At 35.2% G+C, this 16,878-nt stretch overlaps 1 protein-coding gene across 31 annotated transcripts in view; it reads left to right on the forward strand.

Annotated features, from left to right (window-relative positions):
• LOC138692929 (RNA binding protein fox-1 homolog 2-like) overlaps positions 1-16,878 on the forward strand; it is a 1,380,865-nt gene that overhangs the window by 393,475 nt on the left and 970,512 nt on the right. The window lies entirely within an intron of this gene.

Genomic DNA, 16,878 nt, shown 5'->3' on the forward strand with positions numbered 1-16,878 from the left:
AAGTATAACGAATGTATAATATCGCACTTAACAAGAAAGATAGCAGTCTTTTAAGTATAACGAATGTGTAATATCGCACTTAACAAGAAAGATAGCAATCTTTTAAGTATAACGAATGTATAATATCGCACTTAACAAGAAAGATAGCAGTCTTTTAAGTATAACGAATGTGTAATATCGCAGTAAGTAGCAAATATAGCAATCTTTTAAGTATAACGAATGTGTAATATCGCAGTAAGTAGCAAAGATAGCAATCTTTTAAGTATAACGAATGTGTAATATCGCAGTAAGTAGCAAAGATAGCAATCTTTTAAGTATAACGAATGGGGTAATATCGCAGTTAATAGCAAAGTTAGCAAGGTTTTTAAGTATAGCGAATGTGTGATATCGCAGTTAGCAAAGATAGCAATCTTTTAAGTATGACGACTGTGTAATATCGCAGTTAGTAGCAAAGATAGCAAGATTTTTAAGTATAACAAATTTGTAGTACCTTAATTAACGACAAAGATAGCAAGCTGTTAAGTATAATGACTGTCTAATTTCGCAGTTAACAACAAAGATAGCAATCTTTTAAGTATAACAAATGTGTAATATCGCAGTTAGCAGCAAAAATCGCAATCTTTTAAGTATAACGAATGTATAATATCGCAGGTAACAATGAAAATAGCAATCCTTTAAGTATAACGAATGTGTAATATCGCAGTTAGTAGCAAAGATAGCGAACTTTTAAGTATAACGAATGTATAATATCGCAGGTAACAATGAAAATAGCAATCCTTTAAGTATAACGAATGCGTAATATCGCAGTTAGTAGCAAAGATAGCGAACTTTTAAGTATAACGAATGTATAATATCGCAGGTAACAATGAAAATAGCAATCCTTTAAGTATAACGAATGCGTAATATCGCAGTTAGTAGCAAAGATAGCGAACTTTTAAGTATAACGAATGTATAATATCGCAGTTAGTAGCAAAGATAGCAATCTTTTAACTATAACGAATGTGTAATATCGCAGGTAACAACGAAAATAGCAAGCTTTTAAGTATGCAATCTTTTAACTATAACGAATGTGTGATATCGAAGTTAACAACAAAAATAGCAATCTTTTAAGTATAACGAATGTGTAATATCGCAGTTAGCAGCAAAGATCGCAGTCTTTTAAGTATAACGAATGTATAATATCGTAGTTAGTAGCAAAGATAGCAATCTTTTAAGTATCGAATGTGTAATATCGCAGTTAGTAGCAAAGATAGCAATCTTTTAAGTATAACGAATGTGTAATATCGCAGGTAACAACGAAAATAGCAATCTTTTAAGTATAACGAATGTGTGATATCGCAGTTAACAACAAAAATAGCAATCTTTTAAGTAAAATGAATGTGTAATATTCGCAGTTAACAGCAAGGATAGCAATTATTATTATTGTTATTGTTATTATTATTATTATTATTATTATTATTATTATTACCTGTCTGAAATTCGCTGTTGCTTCCGGAACGAATGGCGAATTTGTTTTTTGAAATGTAAAACTTAAATTTCCATTTATTTTAATGTTATTCGCACTAGTATTTATAATTAATGCAGCTATGTCATTAAATTTGACTATGTTAATTGAAACTAATAATTAAACTAGGCTAACTACGTTATGGTGAAGTGAGATATGCCGGATGGGATCAGTAGCTGCATCGAAGAATTGCAAGTGTGATTCCACCACAGCTCAGGATCGAAACATGGAAAAACCACAACACTGTCCAGCCACAACACAGCCTCAAATGTGGCATCAAATTCCACGGTTTCTACACGGATGTTACTACAACAGAATTGTTGAAAACTGTCCTTTTGCTTTCTCTCCATAAAACACGTAGAAATAAATTGATTTTTTGTAGTAAGGGTATTGATTTCCAGGTTTACACATAAACACTTTTTCAGCTGCTACTACTATTACTACTCGAGCAGTGGCAGCTGTGAAATAAATTTTCTTGTCACGTGATTCTGTAAAGGTAATATTTTTTTGCACGATTGTATTTTTTGTTGTATTTGCAGTTATTGTTCTTAGGCCTTGAAAGTTAGAATTCCCACACAGAAACTTGTTGCTAGGGAAACCATTCTTCTTAACATAAAAATATACTGAAGTAGACCCATTGCGGTGCAGTTATTGTTACTTAGTTACCATTACAGTGTGTTATATGCGACTAAGAAATTTCGTAGTTTTAGCCTTGTAAGAGCGTCCTGGGAAGCATTTGGTGGATTATCCGACTGTTTATTTCCCGCCTTTTTCTTTTTGCTTCAGAAATAATATAACTTCTACAGAGGACTGTTTTGTACATTCTATTAGTAGGCCCTATGTATTTTTTTCTAGAGAATGCTATTACAAGTCTTTATCTTTACATAATATTGTACTTAACGTTCCCATTACTTACTTCACACGCCAAAAACGGTGACGCGAACTGTACCACGGATAATAGAAGTTCTACTGTATACTACTTCAGTCTATGGAGAACATATTCCCAAGATTCAATTCTTCAGAAAATAAGCGCTTTTAATACATTTCACATAGTAGTGACCTATTTTAAATCAGCTGTAACAGTTTCCTTCTTTTCATATTGGTGCCTGAAACTTCAATTGAGTCTTCTTCATTGTAGTGCATTTATCATGGAAACTTACTCCCGAATCAATGAAGTTTTCCACTGTGGCGGAACAGTAACAGAAGACCTCGTTTGATGTTGGAAATGTAATAGAAACATTGTGATTAAAGGGTGTATAATGAATTAAAGTGTCTTGCTAATCTATTGAAACGCACTGTAATAATTGTATTCGGCCACTTGAACGCAGTGGCTGGTCTCCTGGAGAGAACGCTGGCTCGTACAAGTGTTATTAAAGGGCGCAAAGGAAAACGCTGCTACAGTTTCGCTGTAATTGTCTTTTTCGTCATATATCTCTTGCTACAACAAAGGTTATAAATTAGAGCTCCACCTCCACGTAATGGGTACAAACGTTCCGTACAAATTGTGCAGTATTTTATGGTGGCAGATATGTGCAAGTCTCTAGGCTGTAAAAACTTTTCATAATTGCTATTTCTTGTAGACTATCTATATAGGGAAAACCATACTTTATAAAACCTGAAACCTGGTTGAGTGTAAGAGAAGGCTGTACGGCTTTATCTCTGCGAGGTTAAATAAAGCCATTATCATTACTATTATTATTATTATTATTATTATTATTATTATTATTATTATTATGTCAAATGCAAAAGACCATGTTTGTAATGGAAATTTACTACAAATCTGTAGAGATGTGTAATAATAATAATAATAATAATAATAATAATAAAATTTACTTACTTACTTACAAATGGCTTTTAAGGAACCTGGAGGTTCATTGCCGCCCTCACATAAGCCCGCCATTGGTCCCTATCCTGAGCAAGATTAATCCATTCTCTATCATCATGTCCGACCTCCCTCAAATCCATTTTAATATTATCTTCCCATCTACGTCTCGGCCTCCCCAAAGGTCTTTTCCCCTCTGGCCTCCCAACTAACACTCTATATGCATTTCTGGATTCGCCCATACATGCAAATGCCCTGCCCATCTCAAACGTCTGGATTTAATGTTCCTAATTATGTCAGGTGAAGGATACAATGCGTGCAGTTCTGCGTTGTGTAACTTTCTCCATTCTCCTGTAACTTCATCCCTCTTAGCCCCAAATATTTTCCTAAGAACCTTATTCTCAAAAACCCTCAATCTCTGTTCCTCTCTCAAAGTGAGAGTCCAAGTTTCACAGCCATACAGAACAACCGGTAATATAACTGTTTTATAAATTCTAACTTTCAGATTTTTTGATAAATGGAAATTTAACTTACTATAAATATATACAGATGTGTAATAATAATAATAATAATAATAATAATAATAATAATAATAATAATAATAATAGACCATCACTTACGTTGGGATACACATGTTCTTTTCCTTTGAAATAGATTAAGAAAAAGTATTTACTATTTTGTTATCCTACGAAATTACTTGACTGTTCATACTTTACGACTGATTTACCTCGCATTAGTTTTTTTTAGTAGATTATTTTATGACGCTTTATCAACATCTTTGGTTATTTAGCGTCTGAATGAGATGAAGGTGATAATGCCGGTGAAATGAGTCCGGGGTCCAGCGCCGAAATTTATCCAGCATTTGCTCATACTGGTCTGAGGGAAAACCCCGGAAAAAACCTCAACCAGGTAACTTTCCCCAACCGGGAATCGAACCCGGGCCACCTGGTTTCGCGGCTAGACGCTCTAACCGTTACTCCACAGGTGTGGACCCCCGCATTAGTACAAGCTATGTTACAATATGGTATTATAGGATGGGGTTGTATGTACTTTTAGTGCCTCCCTCATGCCAATAAGAGTGCTACAGGAAAGAATAATACACACAATTTGTCTTAATAAGCCTCTTCATTATCCCTTATAACTGTTCTATTCTGAATGAAAAGTACCGGTATTTAATATTCATCAAGTTTATAGCAATGTCTTATTAAATTTTGTACATGAAAACCGTAATACATTTAATAAATTTGTATTCACGTAAATATAAAATTAAAAGATCAGACAACATAATTATGCTTGACAGAACCTAAATGTACCACACCTGTAGCTTATAATCGCAGTAGCAACTCCGGTCCAAGGTTCTATAACAAGATAACAGCTAAATTACCAAACATTCAATTTGCTAATGATCCTTATTTTAAAAAAAATCAATAAAAATTTTTGTTTAGGAAGGCAATATGAAGTTTCAATTGCTGTATTACCTGTGTTTTTCTTTTTCTCTTTTTACTTTTTATTTTTTTTAGTTAAATACACAGGTTGTAACTTTAATAATAGCAACTATTTATTACGAATATACAAGTGATCCATCTGTGAAACTTCTACAGTCCTTCAATGTAGTAACCAGCATTGTCTACAACTCGTTGCCAGCGATGTGGAAGTCGCAGTATCCCTGTAGCAGCTCCTGTTCTGTTGATGTTTCTGATGGACCGCCCTACTGCCTGCAGAATATCGGGAACAGTCCGGAATCGAACGTCACCAAGTGGTTCCATCATATTTGGGATTAAGTCATAATCACAGAGGCTTAAGTCCGGTGAGTGTGGTGGATGGAAAAGCACTTCCCACCCCCAGCGACGGTACAAATCAGTGTGTCGTGTGCGCCCTTGCGTTATTCTGCGTTAGGCGATTCTTTAGAATACGAAACACAGTCATATGCGATATTCCTATCTCCTGGGCTAACTCACGTACCGTCTGTCGTCGATCGTTGTCTAATAGCGCGGAAACAGCTTGCACTTCCTCTTCACTAACACTCCGATGGCCCTGCCGAGCTATGTTTTCCACGCGGTTACGCCCCTCGTTGAAGGCTCGAACCCACCTCTCCAGAGTCCTGTATGGTAACGCCGTCTCTCCACATGTCTCAACAAGACCGTCATGACATTGTCGTGCTGTACGACCACGGACAGATTGAATTTTCAGCCAAGATCGCTGTTCCTGCTTTGTAAACATGGCGAAACACAACCGCTTAGAGCTGTAACTAATAGGAGAATAACTTCAACTCTCCACAGGGCATGCGCTGTGAGTCGGACGGAAGAGTCCTTTTAGGGGGGAGGAGAGCAGACATAGACTAACATGTGGTAAAAGTGACAACAATTAACTCTGCCTCGTTTCGCTTTTGCAGCAGTGTTGCCACTATTAAAGTTACACCCCACGTAGTTGTTTTGAAATTTTGTGGAATTGCACCTGAGCACGAGTATGTACTCTTTCTGGAGGTGCTAGAGTGATTTTATATATATATATATATATATAATAAAAAACAATACGTATATTTATTCTAGCAATAAATTATTATTATTATTATTATTATTAAACTGGGACACACTCACGGACAGGAGAACGCGAATTCGATTATGCACACTGTTCAAAACATACAGAGGTGAGCCTGCCTGGAGAGAAATAAAAAATAGGTTGCAGCCGCCAAATTACTCTTCAAGGAACGACCACTCATGTAAATTGAGGGATAGAAGGCAGAGGACGGACACTGGAAAGTTTTCTTTTCTCAATCGTACTATCAGTGACTGGAATGCTTTACCTGCAGACTTACTAAAGTGAAGAATTATGTTGTGCCAGTGAAGTGTGTTGTATCAGTGAAGAAGTATGTCGTGTCAGTGAAGTGTGCTGTGTAAGTGAAACGTGTTCCTGTCAGTGAAGCTTTATAGTTTATAGTGGCAGTGCAAAGAATTTGAACAGTGAAATGTTTTTGAAGTGTTAGTGAAATCAGGATAGAATCAGTGAAATGTGTCGTAGTTCCAGTGCAGTGAGTGAGTTGACAGCGAAATGAGTGTAATGTTGAAAGGTACTTGTGCAGATATGAACATATACTCGTGGGTTTTAGTTCGATCTTAGTTTTAAGATACAAATTAGAAATTTCAAATGTTGTTTTAAGTGATCGTTTCATTTAATTTAGTATATGCCCTGTTGTTGTTATTATTATTATTAGTAGTAGTATTAATTATTAGTATTATTAATTGTATTTTTAATTAATAAGTTTATTATTGTCATTATTGAGTGTAATTAGTTACCACTGCCACCGGGTATATACCCATTGCAGTGTGAATAAATACATACATACACATACATACATGCATACATTATTATTATTATTATTATTATTATTATTATTATTATTATTATTATTATTATTTAATATGGTCAGCAAACTGATAATAAATAAATAACACCAATCAAAACAAATTTTCATAAAATATGAGTGGTGGTTACTATAAATAAATTCAACAGAAGTAAATAGAAATAATAAAAATGAATGCAGTGCTCAACCGGTTCTCTACTTTCAGCGGATATGGACTCATAAACATGCATTACATGTAGCCTGTCGGCAGTATTACAGCTCTATTCCCCATCGTGGGGTATTTTAATTATTAGATCAATGTGTTCGTGATAAATAATTTAACGAATTTTAATCTCTTGCAGTTGCAAACTCAGTTTTATTTTTTTAAGTTCGTATTTCTAATAACATTTCAACGTAGTGAGCATCATTTGCAGAATGAGTATTATTTATGCCAACGAAATTATTTTAAAATCTGTAATTTATTAATTCCTAGCATATTGTTTCGATATACATTTGGTGTTTGACAGGTATTTGGTAAAGTACTGAATTAGCTATAATGTTTCGTATTTTATTCATTAAAGCAGAGATAGAAGACCATGGTGGATAATAAAATGCTCTGCTGTAACACTTCTTACAAGACACTTGAAGTTCCAGTCCCAACAAATGCATAGATTTTAATTTGACATAGGCCTATAATTATTTATGAAAACTGTAAATACATATATAGATGAATGGATATCTAGAGAAAATATCACTTTGCTGCGTAAATTCGTAGCGTTTTTGTTTGTCATCACAACACTGCGCTGCTAAGAGACTGTTTATCGTTTGTGATTTGTCATTTGTTATTTGGAATGTTTTGTTTCTAAATACGCCTTGGATTTTGCGCATTTGAAGAAAGATTGTGCTATTCGTGGGCTAAAGAAGATGGAGTGTCAAATGGGGGAAAACAAAAAAAGAACATTTCGACATATTCCTCTGATTGAGTTTAATAGAGGAGTAAAAGCAAATACCGTAGTATAATAATAATACCGGACATCTAGCAGTTCTGCGCGCGAACAACGCTGGTGCTGCTACCTAGGCGGCCGGTGTGGAGATACTCGCGAAACAAGCTGTAATCAACTGCAATGTATATTGTTGCTGGGCTAGTTAATAGTTTTATTAATTGGTGCTGTGTTAAAATGTCTGGGTGTATATGTGCTACAATTGCTACAAATTACAGTATTATTAATTGCTCCAAATCGTACTTTCGATTTCCGAGAGTTCATAAAACGTGAGTGAACAAAATTCTTTATTAGGCCTAATGCCTTTATCTATGTGTTCATAGAACAATAAAAATTAGTTTTTTTATTTAAGTCTAATAAATGAATAGAAGTTAAAATATATTGGAAATTTTAAGGTTTTATCAAATTAAGTTTTATTGTTGTCCACATGCCTTTATTAATTATTACAAGCATCAGATTACTATCATTTTTATCTTTGCAGTTGTCAGCAATGGGTATATAAAACGTCATTGTAAATTCATTCTTAATGTCAGAATTAATTTTGTGTCACTAAAGGAAAGAAAAAAAATGCGCAATATTTCTCATAATTATGCAGCTTTGATATAAAATGTTACATTAAATAAGGTACTATTCAATTAATATTTGTATTTGTGGACGTAATTCCACGCCGCCCCATTCGATGTCACATCCGTGATATTTCGGTCAATGCTGCTAGTATACAGCTGTCCGGTATTATTATAGTAAGGTATTTGGTAAAAGTAGTAAAGGCGGCTCGAAACTTTTGTGCCGTATACGGGGAGAATGTCATCGGAGAGAGCACTGCAAGAAAATGGTTTTGTCATTTCAATACAAAACACCACGTACAAAAGTTAGTATCCATCCACAAAGATAATGTTGTGCATCTGGTGGGATAAAGAGGGCTTCGTGCACTACGAATTGCTTCGAAAATATAGCCGTAACTACTGATATTTATTTCCAACAACTCGGATATCTTGCGGTCGCAATTGAAGAAAAACGACCGGGAAGACTGCATCAAGTGCTGCTGCAAATGATATGCACGCCTGCACTCCCCTAACATGACGAAAGCAGCTTTCCAGGAGCTTGACTGGAAAGTCATTTCACATCCCTCGTATTCTTCCGATCTTGCGCCCTAAGATTTCCATCTTTTCCGTTCTCTATTCAACAATCATCAGGACAACTCCTTTGATAACGTAGATGCTTTACAAACTTGACGAATTCTTTAACTCCAAACCAGCAGATTTCTTAGACGCGGAACCTGGAAACTACCCTAGCGTTGGCATAGAGTCATAAAGTACATAATGTAGAAAAATATATTACTAGTTAGCCTATTATTTGTCTTTTGTTCATCTCAAATAAAAATTTCTGTCGCAGCGAAAAACGCTACGAATTTTTCCATCAAACATGATATACTGTAGACATACATAGTGATTTAGGGGAAATAGTAAACATTTTAGGGCTGGAGTATGGACTATTCTGAGTAAAATGGAAGCTAATATAGACACATGTCCAATTTTCAATGGGTGTGGAGATACAGCTGTTTGAATGTTACTCATAACAAGCGCTGCAAATGACAAGAAGAAAATACAAATGATTTAATCATTACATTTATTGCTTATTTCCATGGCATCAATATTTTCAGCAGTTCTATGCCCTTACAATGTCATATCGGAAATGCAGTAAACAAAAGGCTACGAGGTTTGCAGTCATTTGGTCTCTACATTAAACAGTACCCAATGATAAACAAGTAAAGAGCTTACATTAGAAGATATGTTGTTCTTACAGTACTCATTTCAAATCCCTTATTTCGCACAGAAGTTAATTTAGTTTTAACCCATATTTATTAGACTTGTTTTTCTTGTTTTGTTTTTATTAGAATATTAAATGCGTTTTCAAAATGGAAATCACATTGAACATCTCTTATAATGTTGTCAAACAACTACTCATATCTTGAAGAATATTAATTGAGGTGCTGGATGAAAGTTAAGCTTAAGTTGAAAATCTATGTTTTTTTTTTGTATAATATTTTAGACTATGAATAATTCAAATACAATATCGATCATAATTTAAACACAACCCATTTTTAAATATTTGTGAATGAGGAGCATAATATTAGGGGAGAGTCGGGTAGTATCGGACATCGGGTAGTATCGGACAGTACGTTTCTTTCATCTACCACCATATGCTAGTACCTGAATGACATGGTTACGTTTCTCTATGCGACATCACAAACGTAACCATGTCAATCAGGTACTATCATCGTGTGGTAGATGAAAGAAACTCACTGTCCGATATTACCCGATGTCCGATACTACCCGACTCTCCCCTAAAGTTAGACAACTTCTTCTTTGATGCTTCGTGGCATCGGTATTTTATTTTTCATGTGCGTGTATCTAGTATGAATGTTTGTTATTGCATTCGACTTTACTCACATCAAAACCAGATTTTTAGACTTCCTGGTGGTGCATTCGTGAGATGGGAAATAATGAGGGAGATTTAAAGTTCTGGCGTGTACATTCTTAAAAGCGCATTAGCACTCTTGTCTGAAATCCGTCGCGGAATGGAAGCCACGTATATAAGTGCCTTTCGGTGCTACGAACAAGGAAGTATTAAATGTTGTAGATTACCTTCGAGCTACTCTCTCACGAGGAAATAGTTTTCTTGTTGGATTGAAGTAGAACACTTGTGGGTGGTAGAAGTGAAAATGTATCCTCGCAGGTCGTGACGATCTTAGTTCATGTCCCAGAGTGTGTAAAGCTACTTAAAATCGCGCACTTTCTGTCTTCCGAAATGCTATGGCGAGTTCTTACCGCTCGATTTAATTCTGAGCTGAATAATGATTGAGTATTTATGACTATCTAATATAATAAACATGAAAATAACAAATTCAATTCGCATAATTATGGATCGATAACAATTACTTTTACTCGACAATTAACTGCCGCTGAAACTTGATATTTTCTTACAATGTGTATAAATACAACTACAATAAAAATCATAAAAGCATAAAACAAATTTCTCTGTAATAAAAAAGATAAGAAAAATATCCTTTGGGGTCATTAGGGCCCCCCTTCAATGGTATGCGACTGTTAAGTGCGACAATTAGCAAATAGTTACTTTTTAAATTTGAATTTTGAATTCATTTTTGTATTTTGTTCCAATAAGTCCTATAATGATAATACAAACATGTGATGTTTTTGATATTTCAGTCTTAGACTTATTTATAGCAAAATATATCCACAAAGTTATTTTTTGCTAATACATCTTAGTTAACGTTTTCGCCCCTTAATGTGGGCATCATCAGACTAATATAAGTATATATGGTGACAAATCCATATTACATATTGCAAACGTTTAAAAAGTTTTAAAAATTTAAAAAAGACGACCTTGAGGTTAAAAACAATGAAGTTTAAAAATAATTAACAATGATTACTGAAGTTGTCTGTGAGATGGAGGATTTTTTTATATACATGCTTTTCTGTCTTCACTATGTTTGTTGAGTATGTATTTTACTCAATGACTATTTGAATGTAGAACGATCTGTAAGAAATCGCTTGTTTATCTTGTTATTTAATGATAGACAATTTCAGTATGTTAATATGAAATATGCATATTTTCAATAAATTTTATACATGTAATCATTGTTAATTATTTTTAATCTTCATTGTTTTTTACCTCAAGGTCGTCTTCTTTTAAACTTTTTAAAAATTTTAAACTTTGATGATATTTTCAAGTTGAAGGAGATTTCTCGCCTTTCTTTTAATGGCAATCCTAGACGAGAAATTTATGTTGCATAAATACGAGGTTATAAATATTATAAAAAATTGTATAACTTCGTTCGCGACCAATAAACCATTGTTATTATTGTTATTATTATTATTATTATTATTATTATTATTATTATTATTATTACATCCAGCCTCCCTCAAATCCATTTTAATATTATCCTCCCATCTATGTCTCGGCCTTCCCAAAAGTCTTATTCCCTCCGGCCTCCCAACTAACACTCTATATGCATTTCGCCCATACGTGCTACATGCTCTGTCAATCTCAAACGTCTGGATTTAATATTCCTAATTATGTCAGGTGAAGAATAAAATGCTTTCAGTTCTGCGTTGTGTAACTTTCTCTCCATTCTCTTCTAACTTCATCCCTCTTAGCCCCAAATATTTTCCTAAGCACAAAATAACCCAATAATAATAATAATAATAATAATAATAATAATAATAATAATAATAATAATATAAACTCCATGAGGTCAGTCACTGATCCAGCCATTGGTATTAGATGGTGCAACAATGGGTATTGATAAGCAACTGTTAAATCCCAAGCTGTAGTAATGATATTAGGCCTATACCCCTCTGAAACCCTTCATTTCTGCTTAAAACACAAGACGTAATCATCTTGCATTTCAATATCTTACTCTCTTGTCTCGCTTGTTTGTTTTGACATGAATTGTTGTCCTGTTCCTAGCCTGTGCAGGCCAATCAGTGATATTAATAGGTTCTCAAATTCATTATTTCATTACTGTGTATATATTACTTCACGCATATTGCCCCTTTTTTTTTAACAATGTTGTTCTGTTTGTATAATACTACGAAGCTGGTGTTCATTCACCATGAGCCGATGTACAGGTTCTGTATTAGTCGTAATCCTTGTCATTCTATGTTGTACGTATCATTAAATTTGGAAAAAGTATATTGATATTCCACACAATCGCACAAACGGTAACAGAAATTTATATTTTATGACTCTGTACAAACCTTTCAATTGCGCGTTGGCGAGCGATTAAAATATTTTATTTACGTATAAATTGTTGGCAAAATCTAATTATTAATAATGCTGTTATTTTGTAATTCTGTTGCCTTTCTGTTCTTTATGGGGTTTGTGGACGAAATCTGTACAACATGATAGGAGATAAATTATATCGTACCTACATTGTACCAATTAATCCATTTGCGTACATCTGTGCCAGTTGTATTTCCTCTTTGTTGTTTATCTTATTCATGAATATATTTCTGTCTTTAACCCGCACATGGTGTAGGTCCTATTTATAGTGAGGATCACGTAAGAACAGTTCCTAAACAGGAAATATTGCTGTTTTGTCAGTGTTGCCAACTGTTACCAGATATCACACGATCCTACGTACTGAATGACTTATTTATTTACCGTACTTTACCTTTATGTTGGAAGGTTATTCTAATCAGTAATTTGTAACATATTTTCGTAGGCAAACTATATGAGAAAGGGGTCAACATGTTAGATATTTTGTCTGGAAATATGGAATTCATTGGTTTGACTAACAATTGATTCACGAGACCTAACCTAAAAATGTATTTTGTTTGACCACATGAAATTATTAGTGCTAACTCTGAAAACTTACTTGACTATAGTCTTGACTTATAACCGCAATGCAATGCATAAAATAACTGTTATGTATTAATATTAATACTGATATTAATTAATTATTAGTATGTTCAAATTTCACTAGCTTCCAGTAACCGACCAGAAATCTAGTACAACTTTAATTTCATGGATCTTCCCGTAATATCGGTAGGACAATTTAATAAAATAACTGTCTAGCAACGACTTCCAATCTAAGACCCCGGGTTTTAATTCCCACGTCCACACCTGTGGAGTAACGGTCAGCGCGTCTGACTGCGAAACCAGGTGGCCCGGGTTCGATTCCCGGTCGGGGCAAGTTACCTGGTTGAGGTTTTTTTCCGAGGTTTTCCCTCAACCCAATATGAGCAAATGCTGGGTAACTTTCGGTGTTGGACCCCGGACTCATTTCACCGGCATTATCACCTTCATCTCATTCAGACGCTAAATAACCTTAGATGTGGATAAAGCGTCGTAAAATAACCTACTAAAATAAATAAATTTAATTCCCACCATATCAGTAAGACAATTTAATAAAATAACTCACTAGCAACGACTTCTAATCTAAGACACCGGCTTTCAATTCCTATCATATCGGTAGGACAATTTAATATAACAAGTGTCTAGCAACGACTTCCAAGACACCGGGTTTCAGTTCTCGTCATGTCTGTGACTTTTCTTTTATAAAACGATTGTCGATCATCTACTTCTAATCTAACACACCGGGTTTTAAATTAGTTTCTTGTCACAACACGCACAATTAAAATTTTACTCCAAAACTCGCATTACTTATGAGACAGTATCTGTATTTCTGTCTTTACACTCGACGCATTGATTAACCACTCACATTTGTGTACGAATAATATTGCTGACGTTTTCGTATTAACAGAGCAGATTTCTCGAATGTCAAAAACGTAATCGTTTGACGATAAAGAAATACATAGATATATTCAGAACTTCTGTTTTCGACCAGGTTCCTTGACACGTCACATTTGTCAGAATTCTCGTACAGAAATTGAGTGCGCTTAGTAAACGATGTGAAACCTTTAACCTAGCGTAGAAGACTCTTGAATCTTTTCAGGAAGATTTAGTGATTAATATTTTTCGTAACAGATGCGACGTCATGTTGAATTGAATGCGTGCCAGACAGACATAATGAGGCAGACGCATCCAGGTTATCAATAGTGACGGGCATCGCTTTAAAAATAATGATGCTCCGTCACTTCTCTCGCCAGCAACATCGACTTTAAGCTGAAATTGTTTATATTAATGGCTGTTGTGCACCCTAATTAATGGCCATGTTAAAGCCAATTTTATCACTTAATTAAAACTGTAAATTGATTGCAATGCCGAAATGAGGCGTCTCATCTGTGTATAAAGAGTGGATCGTAAGTTATAAAAATAATCCGTGTCACGAATATGAAACAGAGATAAAGGCACAATCTTTAGACACTTTTAACTCGTATGTAGGGCATGTAGGTACAGTTCCATTGCTTTCATGACCTCGGTACGAGGCACCACTCTTCACCCCGGGAAAAACACGGCATCCATTGTGATAGATGGAAAAAATTTCGATTAAAATTGCAGATACACTTAGAGAAATCTTATGACTAGACAGTGAATGCGGGATGACTTATCGTTGAATGCAGGTGCACATTTACTATATGTTACATTATTTTTTCATTCAGACCATTGGCTGAACAGGTTTTAATCGTAAACAGAGACGTCAACATGCTACTGTATTTCCGTACAGTCAGAAGGAAAAGAAAAATAACGTTCTGTAGTACATACGTTGCAAAGTTCAGTCCTCGTCATCATTGATGCAATTACCAGCGTTGCAGTAAACGACGATATATTCTCGTAAGTTGTCGAAGCTGAATCGTCTTCTCCTATCGCTTAAACAGTTTTTGTATCGAGAGAATTTCTGAAGAAAACCTCTAAAATGGGGATCACTCAATTTCTTTAGAGGAATACTGGGTGTTCATTTCAAAGTGTGTCATGACGTCACTGTTGTGAGTCAGCGATTTGAAGCGAGTTTAAGCTTTTATGTCAGAGAAGTTGCCTATTAATCAAGGCGTTCAATCTGAACTTGAGAACGTGTACGGTATAACTTGAATGTCGTAGCAACAGATGGCGGTCTGTAAAGTCTGTGTGCTACCATAACCTCTTTCGAACTGTGTTTTGCGCGGGCAAGTCGTACGCAGGGTATTTGTTATCATCGATTGTGTACGGCAACATTCCACAACACAAATCAAAATGCTCGTGTCCGTGTTGACCGTCCAAGTTAATGTCAACAAATACGTAAGTAATCGTCTTAACCCTCTCTCCCATATCCCGACAGTAAGAAAAAAAAACTCACTTCAGTACGTGTTTCCAAACAGTTCACATTCTTGCCACTACTGGCGTTACCGTACGTATCGGTAAGTAATCTTCAGAATGAACGCCGTACTTGCTAGGCAACTTCTCTCACATTTAGGTAATACGCATTTGCGGAAGTGTAGGAAGATTGAATTCTCTAGGCTCATCGGATAGCCACATGACGACATACAGCGAGCCATGACACATTTTGAACTGAACACCCAGTATTTGTACTGAGCATCATGTTGCACGTGTCGTTAGACCCGCACAACTAAATGATGATGATGATGATGATGATGATGATGATGATGTAGTAGATGGTTCCTCAGATTTCATTTCAACTCATTTCCTGTGCGATGTACTGTTACAATGTTTCTCTATAGCCTGAGTTGTCCTGGTTTTTATTTCAATTTTACGTTACACACGATATTGTCTTCGTTAATACATAAAATGTCACTCTCATACTTCTTAATCGCATTTCGTATCTCTGAGCGAATTTAACGTTTTGCCATTATGAATGGATCAGCACAAGATATTCAACGCGTACTAAATTCTTGAGCAGGATAACACAACTGCACACATTGCGTTGTAATGTTATTACGAACTGATCGGGGTTCATTGGTTTTGTACGCTGCTGTACTCGCCAGGTACACAAAAGACGGACGGCGCGGCACGTGCCATATACTCTGATACGAAACAACTTCACTTTTCCTTAAGTCATCCCGCATCCACTGTCTACTTATGACTGTGCTTTGATGTACAAAATTCTCCAGGATATCAACTTGGGTATATTCAAAGACTCCGCACAGATTTTGCAACATTGAATACCTGCCTGAAAAAACATTATGAAATTTTGTAGGCCCTAACGGTAAATGAAAATAATTTGTTGCAGTATTGTTTGTAAATAAAATTTATTCCTAAATATTTCTGTATACTAAGTTTTAGGCTTACATTCTATAAAATCAATTACTGTGTCTGATAAACTGTGCAACGTTTCGTTACTTGAAAAGTTGGAAAATTTTACATTCAACGTTCTTACACACATATACATTTGTATTTCGGCTAATGATTCGTGATATGTTATAGTTTTCTGTTCATGAACTTTTTTACGTAGAACTTATTCACTTGTTTCTGTAAATAGTGTGTAATTCACATTTATTTTTCCAGAACCCTCGGGGTCATTCACTTTGTGAATTCGTGTCTTTTGGGAGAATATAAAGACCTACTCGTATTGCAACTGTTTAACTTCAAGAACGGAATAATCCACCGATGTGGAGTAACGGTTATCATGTCTGACCGTGAAACTAGCGGGCCTCGGTTCAAATCCTGGTTGGGACTAGTTACCTGGTTGAGGTATTTTCCGGGTTTTTTCCTTAACCCATTATGTGCAAATGCTGGGTAACTTTCGGTGCTGAACCTTGGACTCATTTCGCTGGCATCATCACCTTTATTT

The sequence above is a fragment of the Periplaneta americana genome, chromosome 17, assembly GCF_040183065.1.
Source record: "Periplaneta americana isolate PAMFEO1 chromosome 17, P.americana_PAMFEO1_priV1, whole genome shotgun sequence".
In the NCBI taxonomy this organism is placed as follows: domain Eukaryota; kingdom Metazoa; phylum Arthropoda; class Insecta; order Blattodea; family Blattidae; genus Periplaneta; species Periplaneta americana.